Consider the following 13,282-nt stretch of genomic DNA (forward strand, 5'->3'; position numbering starts at 1 on the left):
TAATTCCCACAGGAGTTTCCCAGCTAGCTCTACACGATTCTAATGTGCGTAAAAGCCTCTTACGCTTATCTTTTCATCGTTTAACAAACAACACGTTAACGCGATACATATATATATATATGTTTTGATACTTCGTTTTGGGGATTATCATCAAGAGGCAATCGTATAAAATTGGTACGCGTATTTACACGACTCTTCTTTACGGACTTTCGATTGTATGATTTTAATACGCGTTAAAGCTTCCAAACGAGATTAGCCTCCTTTTACTTTTTATGTATACGCCATGTAGATGTAGTAAGTTTCTCATTTGCCTGTCTTTTTAATGATTCGATCATCTTAATTATTACTGCTTGTTTTTGTTTCACCTCGGCAATATGTTTTCCCTACGAAATTGATATTTCGAATTTCCTTGCGGCAGTATAAAAAAAAAAAAATTTATATTTGACATTAAACCGTTTCTACAAACAAGGGTTCAGTGATATTTGTCCAGGGAAAAAAAACCCGTTTCCGTCCACTCTATACTGGGACAACTAAATTGTGCAATAATCGCGTAAAGTTTAAATCAAACTCTGCGACTTCTGTTTTGTTCTCGGAATTTCGTGTGCTTTTACTTGCGCGATCAGCGTTGACAGAAACGTGTCTGTCGATGGCTCGCCGTGTCGGTAAACGAATAGTGAAATAAAACACGAGAGGGATCCTCTCCACGACGAGACGTACCGAAACCAAGACAAACTAATTGTAAATGAGCTTCGAGAAGAAGGTGGCGAAGAGCAGAGAGAGAAGGAGGAGGTGGAGAAGAAGAGAAGGCAAGGAGCGCAGCGAGCCAACAGCAGCAGCAGAAGATCCTCGCGTTCAACGCTGAGATTCCAGTTTCTCCGTTAGTCGAGAAGCGAACGGCGGTCGCGGAGATGAAAGAAAGGAGAGGGGAAGAGGGGAGGGGAGAGTGGCCTCTCGGTGTATCCGTCGAGGCAACCAGCCTAACTCGCCGAGGTCGGGTCGAATAATAAAATAAAAGAGCACGTCGGGTGGATGGGGTGCAAGGTGGTAGCGTGGTAAAGGTAGAAGAAGAGGAAGAAAGTTCGCTACGGGAACGATGGGTGGTTACGTGCGGCGGTCGTGTGCGCGCCTGTACGTGTGTATGTATGCCGTTGGTGAAGAAAGATACAACCGGGAGATCGAGGGAGAGCACGAGGAGAGGTAGGTTAAGAGAGAAAGAGAGACGACTCTGATCTCGGCGTTGCCACATGCTCACTGAATTTCTGAGCGCCTCAAATGTATAAAGGCCGTCTTTATAAGACCGCCGTGTGCTTATGCGACTGCCTTCGAAACTCGCATCAAATTCTTGACGTCTCATTAAACATCGTCAGGTTTCAAGAAGTTAAACGTTACGCCGCTTTACGCACGGCGGGCCGCTCCTACGTGCAGAAGTAACGAATCTACCGGACAGTGGAGTTCTTTCTCTTCTTTCCCCCCAAGGTTCGCTTTCGCGTGCGCTCACCGGCGAAAGAGCCCGCCTCGTACGCGCGGGATATTATATAGAGTGTAAATAAACCCACAGGTGCAAACTTGAGAGATTAATGGAGGTCATTGCAAGGAACAAGCGAGTCTTAATAAGCATACGTCCGGAAACTAGTAATTACGGGAAATATTCAGCTTTTCAATTGGTCAGTCAAGGCGATTCTCTACGTAACCACATCCCCGCGGAGAATTAAAAAGCTATAAGGCATCGCGGGAACTTGTACATTTTTTTTTTCCCTCCCCCTTCGACGAGAGAATCCTTCTGAGAGTCAGTGATTGGAATTTCTTTGTCCCGTTCGGACAAGCTCGGTTGTGCATTAAAGTTTTATATGGAGAGCCCGCGTGCAGAGTCCGGAGGTTACATTAATGCGCTCCTATCGACGAGCATTAATTAATTGTTGTTTTCATAACCACAATTTGCTCTAGAAATATTAGTTGGTGCTCGCATATACTTGAGAAACGATTTACCTGCCAAGAATGATTAACTGCTCGAAGAGCGATAGGCTCTGTGTCTCTCTCTCTCTCTCTCTCTCTCTCTCTCGTATTCTCAATATCTTATAGTGGTGTTAACCCTAATTTTGCCGCCTACTAATTGTCTGAGGATTTTATTACGAAAATGAAGCGACGCTTACCGGCGTACGTGTCTCGAGTCTGTCCCAAGCCTATCTTCCTAAGTTCCAAATTAACTAAAAATACTTTTATCTAACATCGCAACGTAGCGCCGTATAATCTTTTTAGAAAGCAGTAGATACAAAAAGTTTTTTATCCCCTATTATTTATTATTATAGAAAGTATCTTGGAAGCTGCCAGAGAGATAAAATGTTAATTACATGTAAATGTTACGCTCGCATTCCGTTTTCCCTCGTTTTATAATTAATTTTTCCCCATGTAAACATCTTGTTAATGTGTCATACGAAGCAAAAGAGATAATTCATATCATTTGGCGAAAGTGGCTTGTATAATTATGGATACATGTAGATTGACGTCTCTAATATTTATTCAAAACATTAATGAGCAATCAGTGATGTTACAATTATACCTTTTTCACCGAGCAATCACGACTGACGAACGAGCTCATTTATCGTACCAAGTAATTACGCATAATAATTGAGCCGATTGCGTACAATTCTCGCGAGCATTATAATTTCATAAATTTTAGCTAACTAATCTGCAACCATATCCGTTTTTCACAGATCAAGGAATCTCTTTAAAGGTACAAATGTTTCTCGAGCACTTTGGAATTACACCCGTTTCATTTCAGTTTCAAGAATTATTATTATCACGCATATAATCATAATACCATCGGGTTCCGGGTTTTAATTGAAGTTGAAGAAATTGCAATCAAAATAAAGACATAGAACTTATACAGCCGTCGTTAAGTATGTAAATTTTGATTTAATCTTTTTTCATACTTATTATCAGAGAACGTTATATTCTTTTTTTATCAAACACAGAGTTTACAATTAATAACCATAACGTCGATCGTAAATTAAAGTACCTGCGTCGTGGATATACGTGTATGCGTTTCGTTAATATTTTACGACCCCAAAGTAGCAGCTGGATTCGGATAAATTAGACGGATTACCGTGGAAACTCTTCCGTGGACCGCTTATCGGTATGTGGAAAATATTTACCGCGAGCGTATTCGGGTCTCGCGGAGTTTAAACGGCAAAGTCAACAGCGCGCGGTATGCGAGCATTATTTCTCGCATTATGATATTCCGGGAGATACGAATCTCGAGATAGAAAAATTGCCGGCAGGAGGAATAATGTCGACCCCGGTACGCCGGGACGCGAGAAACGCGATGCGGCACGAGGCCGTAAAAATGAATTATTGTATTCGGAATTATCGAGGGGGAGTTGCATCGACCGCGAATGCGTTCGGACGCGTTATTTCCGTTATGCGAAATCGAATTTATCGAGATTTCGACGTTGACAGGATACAGATCGACATAACGAATCATAAAGCGTTGCCGTTTAATTGCATCATTGGAAACCAGAGCATTTTTCACAATTTTTTTTTTTTTTTTTTTTTAATGACCGACATTAAATCTACGTACATTCAAGCTGCAATTTTAGTTAAACATCGGACCGAAATGAGACGTGGAACATTTTGTATATTTCTTCGCGTTGTTCAATCGACTTTTTTCTCTTTTCTTTGTTTTTCTTTTTCTTTTCTTTTTTCGCCTGAATTTCGCATTTATTTAACTTTAAAAAGCCTCGGATTTGCGTTAGACGGACGTAATAAGAAAGGCAATCTGGCGCGTAAAATAATCCTACGCTCCCTATTCCAACGAGCTGGCGACTTCATAGAAATTAATGCGATTGCGCGCGGACACCGTGGTGCAATTGCGTTTAAAGAGCATTTATTCCGCGCGAGACTGTTTCTCTCCTTCTCTCTCTCGAGTCTCGGCAATGAATTATATCTCATCTCGGCGGCGTACGACGGTACTGTTAGCTGTATTAAGAAAATTGTTTATAGGCAAAATACTGCCGGTACGGTGACAAGAACCGCTCTCTCGCGAAGGCGTGTACATCGCTCGGACGTGTCTGCCTTGTGTGGGTACTGGTTAAGCGGAGCACGTGTTTTTCTTCGCAAAACGAACAGAAAATGCAGGAACACCTGTTACCTGCGTGATACATTATTTCGCGATACTCCGCGCGTCACTTCAGAATACGGAAGAGGGACAACCGCCGCTCGTTCGTCCGGTGTACATTTTCGGGCAAAATAAAATCGATCGAGCGCGAGAAGAACACGCCCTTGTGCCCGATGAATTTAATTTTAATCTCGGCGGTATTCTCAAAGGGCAAGTGCGCGAAAACGAACTGATTGCGCCGAGATTTGGTCAAGAAGCAAATATTCAGCCGACACAATTGCCAATTTGTCACACATAACTGCATTTCCCGTTCACCGCGCGTAATTTAGTTCTATAGTCGGTACGGATCGTTTTTTTTTTTTTCGTTTTTTATTGCGTTTCGCAAAATGCAGAGAAATCCTCGATTGTGCAAATTAAATGAGAAAGGCATCTATTAAACCAACAGGGTCATTTTAAGCACTGAAGCATATACGAAATTTACGCTTTTTTCAGCCGTAAACATTTTGTTCTATTCACGTTTTTATTTCGGCTGACTTCATCAAATGCAAGTGATATATAAAGTTATTAAGATAGTTGATTTCTTTATATTTATTGCATAATTGCGCTTCAATATTTAAAAAAAAAATATATATATATATTATTTTATGCTTTTGCGTTATTAACAAAATAAAAAGTAAAGCTAATAAAATTCAATTGTTTCTTTGCTAAAACACGGTGGAATGAAGGATGACGATTGATCAAAGAGAAAAATATGAGCACGCAAACCGGCATATGCACAGAATATTGACTCTTTTTTTACTAAACGACATTGTTCAAACAAGCGAACGTTCGATTAAACAATATTCAGATAAACGACGAGTTAAATGGTGTTGGGGTATAGCAGAAACTCCAATGTACGATTAAAAATAACAACCAAATGGATAACCTCAAACTGAATTTTTATCAAAGTTGTTTCACACGGGATAAAATAAAACGCAGTGACGCACGCGCTGATCTCGCGTTATATGCGCCTCTCATTTTTTTAATTGTTTGCCAAAAATTATGAACACGACCCCGCGCACAGCTAGACGGAATTTCTCTGCACGCAGCAAATAATGATGAACGCCGATGTTGAAGTTAAAGGAAAAATAGGATAACGCGAGCGGTAAAAAAAAAAAAACTTTTCCAAATATCCGCGTACCCGCTGGAGAAGTCGTATATCAAACGTAGTTTACATGTGAATGGCAAACGTTCGTACGCTGGTTTCATGTATTAATTAGTCACTTCGCAGCAAATTATCGGCACGTCGAAAAGCCGATGCAACTACAGGCAGTTTCGACAATTTCGGCTACGTTTCCATTTTCAGTCTCCCGCATATGTACGCGTATATCGGTGAAGCTGAGGTCTCGCCGCGATTTCTAAATAAAAGCTCGATTATTGTATCGCGCAAATATTATGTTTTTTTATTGAACGTGCCTCGAAACGTCCCGATATGTGTATCATACACGTTATTAATATGCAATCGAAGATCAACAGTCCAGCCATTGTTACGACCGATTTGATTTTAAAGTTTGTCCCGGAATTGTCGACATAGGATACGTTTTAAACCGTGTTTATGCATATATATCACTATAATGATTGATTTATCGTTACTACCGGCGCGCGCTCGAGTTTCACGTCACAATAATCTCTGTTTTATTTCGATTAGCTTGGTCCAACAATACGAGCGTAGTTACGCGGGCATCGAATAGTTGTTTTTTGATTTTTTGTTTTTTTTTTGTTTTTTGTTAAGTTAAAGGGAAGAAGAATCGGTATTGAATGGATATCGTTGATTAAAAGTGTGGTTTGGCAAAAATGTAAAACCCCCCCCAAAAATCATAATCCTGAATATACATATAAATACGGCAGTGGATACGCATTGTACCGAAATATTGTTGGAAAATATCATTTCATCGAATATATCATTTTATTCGAAAACGTATGGAAAAATAATCGGAATTTGAAAGATGCATGCGAAGCAATGCGGTGCAGTGTTTTGCTCAACTTGACCGATATGGAATATCTTCGTTACTATTTAATAATTCAGAGAAAATATGTAAAAGAATAATAATTTTTTTTTCGATTAAAGAGGAAGAAATATTATATCAATTCAAAAAAAGAATTTTTTTTTTTTTCGTTAATTATTTTTCTTTTCTCTGGGATTTAAAAATTATTCGCGTTTCATCATTCCACCAGCTATTTCAAATGGCGCATTCTCCATTAACACATTTGAAATAATAATCTGAACAAAATATTAATTAAAATTATAATTAACTAAATGAAGAAATTTGATACTGATACATAATATTTCTTTCATTAGAGAAAATCATTTTTTTTTTTTCGTGCGCAAATGTTTTTTTCCCGTATCAAAACGTAACGGAATTAAATATGTATACGCGTTGAAATACGTATGCGTATTAGGCGAAATACATAATTACGCGTAATGTAAATCTATCTGCTTTAATCTTTATTAATTATAATTAAAAAGCAAAAATTTCGGGCATTTTGTGTGTACCTGCGCAAATTTGCGCTGATAAATTTTTGAAATAGCACTTCGTTCTGCTAACTTTTAACAACTCCTCGGAATTTTCTGTATACAGTTTCGGATATTTCAGCCAATCTGAAAGCGATGGCGCATCGAGATAACTTTTTCACCATTTTCACGTACTTGGCTGCATCTCTCTCTCTCTCTCTCTCTCGGTCTTGAAACTAACGCGATTTTAAAAGACTCCCGAGAATTTTCTGCTCTTACAATTATTTCGAACCAATGAAGTTTCGTACAGGCGACGACATTTCGAGATAACGCATTTTCACCGTGTTTTCGTCGACGGCTCCTTTTTGGAGCGACCCCGTGTTTTCGTCCGTCTCGTGTAGCGCTCGTTCACGATGACCGACATCGGTGACACATTAGTAAACCCGCCGCGTATCGTCGTTTCCGGGTGCGCAATTTTCACAACATCGCCGACCGAAATCCGAACGGAGGCGCGGCACACGATCCGCGGAAAGACACAAAAGTACTTTGTCAATGGGTTTAATTGCGAGTGAAAATATGTCGCGTTAACGCGGATCTGATTCCTCCGGCGCGGGCGGCTGTCGAGATATTTTGACGTTGAGTGCGCAGGTAACGAGCGGCAGATTTTAGATAACTATTTATTAATCACCGAACTAAATGCATATAAATCATACGGAAATGTAGCCGCTGATATTATCTGACAGCTATGAAAAGCGCCGACCCTTGCCCAAGCGAGCGCCGGGCGTATACGAATTACCGATGTTTACTTTTATACCGAATAAACTGCTGACACATTATTTCCATTAATACTCGACGGGCCGACATCGAAAGTTGATTACGACGTTAATACCGTAACGTTAAACTGCGAAATGGAATAGGAAGCGTCCAAGGAATTGCTACGCCGATAATCCAGATGTGATTTCCAATGACGTTAAATAATCCGCGCGTTCCGCGTGATTATTGAAAATCTCGTTCGGCGCTAACTCAATGATAAAGTTTTAAGAGTCCGCTGACAAGGAAAGACGTCTTTCCCGGGATCATTCTAAAATTGCGGCGAGCGACCGCGTACTCACGGGGTCCGTTAACGTTATCGCGTGTAACCCGCGTCGCGAGCGACAGGAACGTCAAACGAGCGGCGACCGCGGCGCGGTGCGTGTTATCGGGGAATGCGGGCTCCCCCTTCGGATCTTTGCGGCAATAAGTGCGTCACGCGTGAATCGGAACTGGTTCCCGTTCGTCATTCACGTGAGAGGACGCGTGCGACGCGGACACGCGCGAGCGTGACGAGTTGTAACTAGAGGGATTTGTGAGATCGGTGCGAGGAGACCGGTAGAGAGAGAGAAAGAGAGAGAGCGCTAAGAGAGCGAGAGAGGCCGAGACTGGAAGAGACGAAGCAGAAAGGACAGGCAGGAGTGCTCTGGAGCAGCACTTAAGGATAATAAACTACCGCGATAGCGCCCCGAAGGAGGGAAGGGGCGGCGCGACATCTTTCGCGGCGTACGGTACACGGCGGATCTTCCGAAATTGATCGTGCTCCGCGCAACGCGCATACTCTCATTACGCGGCCGGCGGAGTACATGACAATAAATGGACCTTCCCCGACGGCGAAGGAGGTGAAAAGGCGCCCTTTCGGCCTGCGAGAACCCGATTCCGCTCTCTCCCGATCGCATTTTTTTTTCGAGAGAACGTATTCCCTCGTGATCATCTCGCACCTTTCGAACGGTAACGAACACCGGCGGGCTGATCAATATTCTCGTTAAATATTCTTCGGTTCGCAAATAGCGGTGAGAGAAAGAAAAAAAAAATATGAATCGGTGTATAAAAAATATCTTACGCTTACTTAATTTTTTTTTTCCGCCCGGGTTTCACGGTTATTAATTTAAAAATTGTGGATTTATAAAATGTGAGAAATAAATTCGTAACGTCGATCGACACACGCACACACGTGCTTGATTTTTTTTTTTTTTTTTTTTTTAATTTTTTTCTTTTCGTGTTTTATATTCCGCGCGATATTAATGTCACTCCTGCGTATATTATTCACACGTTCGTCGGCGAGGTGAGAGTGTTTACCTGAACGGGACGAAACGAGACAGGTGTGAAAAGCGCGGTCGGAAGAAAGGACGCGTGCTGACCTCGTAAATCGGTGTCGGACGTATCGGCGATGTCACGATAGACTCGGAAAACAATATTTTTATTTTTTTTTTATTTTATTTTTTTTTTTTTTTCCTCCTCGCCGCGAAAATTTTTGCAGCGTCGGCGACGGTAAAACGGCGACGTATCGACGCGCGCCGTTTCGCAATGTCAACGCGGACCGTCCACTCGATTATGATACGGCCCGGCGGATTTTACAAAATAACACGTAGGGACTGTGGACCGCCGAGCACATCGCGAAAACCATTTCGCCAAGTGCGCGCGGATGTCCGATCCGCGCGATCGAGAGATCGCCCTCGACGGCGCGCGGCAGGGGGATAGACAGAGAGATTATCGAGATATTCGGGCATCGAGGCTCTTGTGCAACCTCTTCGCTCAAGAGGAGCGACCGCTGCAACCGTATTAGCGCCCACGCACACGCGCGTACACACGCGCCGTAACGGCGATTAACGCAAAGCCGTAATTCGAGGCGAATTCAATTCCGAACGCTGTAAATACACGGCGGATCGCTGCGTGTCGCCTAGTGTCCGATATTCGCGACGTTCGAACCGAATACACGCGGAAACGAGCTGCCGTATGACGGAAAAAAAGGACAAGAAAAAAAAAAAGAAAAAAAAAAGTAGCGATAAGCGGGCAACACATCACATCCTAGCAACGTGTCTCGGATACAAGCTGCCGCGGCAGCCAGTTGGGAGCTTTGATTATCTCGAGTGACATATTTACAGGCGACGCTGCCGAACTACCCCGGTTTCCGCGTTACGCGAGCACGCATCTGTCGCACGCACGCAGGCAGACACCCACGTAGCGTACGCATGCAGCGCAAAGGCGATCGCATCGCGCACGAGAGAGAGGAAAAAAAAAAAGGAAGAAATGAACTCGAATTGGCAGTTACTCACCGATGCGTCCAAGTTCGAGACGGGCCGCGATCGTCGTCGTTCTCTTGTCCTCCTCCTCGGCGACCAGGGGCCTTCGGGCGGAGGGGCGGCAGGGTCCGAAGCACGCCTAGGGGAGACGACGCCGCGCCTGATAAATCCACCGTCGGACGAGGGATCCGAGCGCCGGCGGCGGTGGCGGCGGCGGCAGCAGCGCGACAACGCACACTCGACGACGGGTTGCACACATAGGCCCGTTTACACACTTTGACTGCTGGCACTTGTGATTCGCACGATGCACTTATTTCACCGTGAAGGAAACCAGAAGCGCCCGAACGTAGCCCGCGTGACCGACCGATACACAAAAATTTTCTTTTTTTTTTCCAACTACCGCGACGCGACGATCGACGGACGAATTCCAGCGACCGGGTTTTGTTTCTTTTCGTTCGTGAGCCGCGCCGATGCGGGCGCGAATCGACGACGGGTGGCGGACGGGAAAACGCCGCCGTGTGTCACCCTGCGTTATTCCGCGAACCGCACAGTGGCCATTGCACTCGCCGTCGCGACCAGCGGGGAAGCGTGCTTTTTGTATTCTTTCTCACACGACTCTCTCTCTTTCCTCTGTCCTGCGGGAGACGAACGGCGACACGTCCGACCGCTGCGAGGTCTTGGTAGCGACTGCTCTCGGGAGAGTGGAGGCGCAAGAGGCGCAGCCTGATCGACCAATAACGTGCCGACCTCCACCAAGCGCCATCTTGCACTTGCCCGAACGTGGTGAAGCCACCGACCGAAAGCCCACGGAATTGCACGATCCACCCCTGCGCCGATGTACAGTATACTCTTCCCCGCTACCGTTGCCGCCGCCGCCGCCGCCGCCGCGATTACCCTCGGCAGCGGTGGATCGACGTGCGTTTTGCGGCTTCGCTCCTTCGGTGTCCTAACTTTCGATATAGGGGTTTTACGGCAGGATTAAGCGCGGGGACGCGACTCCCGGGCCCGTATTTTCGGGAATTGTACTCGGTTCTCGCGATCCCGGCACATCATCGCCGAACGATGACCGATTTACGATACGGGGGAGCGACACGATAAATCTTTATGGCACTTTTATTCACGCGCGACGCTCCCGTCTCCCTAAACCTACGCAAGACAGGGGGGGGGGAGAGAGGATTTTATCGGCAAATCGCATTCGGATGCGACATTTACGGACGTTAACATATTTCTTCATCCGGCGCGCACGATATACGATACGATTTGAATTTTCAACGCGACGTATCCACGTACCTAAATGAGAGGCACGCCGGCGGCGTTCTCGCGCCGGCTCGGAATTTTTCTCGCCGTTCGTCGAGACTGTACCCCGGCTTTCGAACCTCAACACGGACCGCGATTACGATCGATCAAATGGCACTGATCCGCAAAGACCCGCGGTAATCGACACGTCCTGGCGATCGCCCGTCACCACCGTCGGCCCTCCCGACGGAAATATGAGCCCGTTACGCACTTTTACTGGGTTTAATTCGCGACTGCTCACGGAACGATCGCGTTCTTGCCGTCGTCGTTCGACGCGATCCCGAAACTATCATGGCGATCGAAGGTACGCGAATTTCCTTAAATGGCATTTGGGCAGTTTCGATGTGAGTCGAAACACATCTCTAGTGTTAAAAACTATTGAATTAACAACGTAATCTGTTTTTCAGAAGAGAAATGCCATGAAATTTAATGAAAAATTTATATTTATCTGTAAAAAACAGTTTTTCTTGTTTTTCTTAAATATGTAATTTTGTTACCTGTATTTGCTGGTCGGACCGATTCAGTTAGCATTCGCAATGAAAATTAATTTCTCTCTGTATGCTCAGCTGGAACGATTTAAATGCTGAATTCTACGTACGTTCTTTACAAGAAATAAAAAATAAAAAAAATAAAAAAAATCGTAAAAATTTATATGCGAAAAAGCAGGCTCTCGAGTTAAGTAAAGTTAAATAAAATTTTTAATTAACGCGGTATAATGGACTCGTCTAAATGATCAATTTATGAAAACGAGTAATAGACTCGTCCGCACAGTCAGTAAAAAATCTATTATACTTATGTACTTTAATTCTGTTGTAGGTACGAACTTACAAGTTGCATCAAATGTTTTTAATTTAGAATATATTAATAAACTTAGATTCATTTAGAAAAATAATAAAATTAAAAGAAAGAATAAAAAGAAAAGAATAAAAATGAAATGAAAAACTAAAGAGAAAAAAAGAACCTGCGCATTAAATAAAAGTGAGACTACATGTATGATTTCTTGATATATCCACCGCCTTACGTTTGAGTTATGAAAAATGAAACCCCCCTCACTCTAAAAAACGTCGAGAACGGTATTAAATATTTTTAGTCACGTACACGTTACGTTTTCTCGGTAAGCATGTTGATAGAAGAGGCATCTTGCACGCGACAATGCACGAGAATCGACAGCTCGCGCGTCTGACAATTGACATTTTGTTACATTCTTATTAAGTTAAAGAAAAATACGATAGATCTAGGCGGATATACCATTTCGTTATTGCTCCTCGCTACGAACGCTCGGCGATTTCTCGGAATGGGACAATTTCGCTGATTCTCCGAATTTCTCAGTTTCGAGCGCCTCGCTGCATCTTTGTTTTTTTGTTTTTTTCCCTTTTCTTTGTTTCTTTCTTTTTACCTTTCTTTTTTTTTTGGTACTGTTTTGCTCGATGCTTGAAATTCTAGGAATCCTGAAGCGTGTCCTGACCGTTACAGTACGTTGACCAATTTTGTTTCGACGAATTTTTATCTCCCTTCAGAAATAGTCTTTACCTATCGCTAATGAATCTGCGAGGCGGTACGAAAAGCACGGCTGAAATAAGACAAAATCTGATTAAGATTCGTATTGCGCACAGAGTTTTATTTGCTGAATATAAGTAATGAGATGGGAATCTTGCTCTTACAATTTCACAATTAGTCACGCAGCTTTGTTTACGTTTCACTTTGTCCGTCCAACTTAACCTATTACACGCAACGTATGTAATTTCAATTATTTCCCATTTATTAGATGATTCGACGGGTTAAGTTGGCGAGAGAAAACAAAAGGGCAACGTGCTATTTAAGAATGTTATTACACCTTACGTCCGCACAGCTGATGAATTATTCTGTGTTATAGAGATTTTTTTTTTTTTATATACAATCTATAAAGATTTATCGCCGTATAAATTGAAGTCATCGGCGACACGCTCGCAGACGTCTTCGCCAGGGAAAATCGTTTTCAAAGTGATTAGACCGCGGATGACCGTAATTATAAAGGCATCCGGACGATTCCACGGTATTTTATACATTCTAACAACGAGATAACCTCTCCTCCTCTCCTCCTCCTCCGGGCTGGCTCTTAAATTTGCTGCATATTAAAATAACGTATCCTCAAATTTGTGGTAACACGCTGCGAATCTCGTAATCCCGATACCTCGATAATCCGATAATATATATCTCCGTATATTAATTAGTATCGAATTATCGAGATCGCATTGTATTGACAGGATCCGTTTTACAATCCGCCCGTAAATCTGTTTTCGTGAGATTTTTGCCATAAATGTAACATGACGGAAATTAAAGGCAACAAAG

General features: G+C 43.2%; 1 protein-coding gene across 1 annotated transcript in view; it reads right to left on the reverse strand.

The window, feature by feature from the left end:
- Positions 1 to 10,444, reverse strand: part of LOC139103114 (proline-rich transmembrane protein 3) — a 125,768-nt gene extending 115,324 nt beyond the window's left edge. Inside the window, exon 1 of the mRNA XM_070657505.1 lies at positions 9,692 to 10,444. The gene's annotated coding sequence lies outside the window, so the exon portion shown is untranslated. The remainder of the gene's footprint in view (positions 1 to 9,691) is intronic.
- Between the last annotated feature and the right edge of the window lie 2,838 nt (positions 10,445 to 13,282).

Source organism: Cardiocondyla obscurior, linkage group LG06 (genome assembly GCF_019399895.1).
Source record: "Cardiocondyla obscurior isolate alpha-2009 linkage group LG06, Cobs3.1, whole genome shotgun sequence".
NCBI lineage: Eukaryota > Metazoa > Arthropoda > Insecta > Hymenoptera > Formicidae > Cardiocondyla > Cardiocondyla obscurior.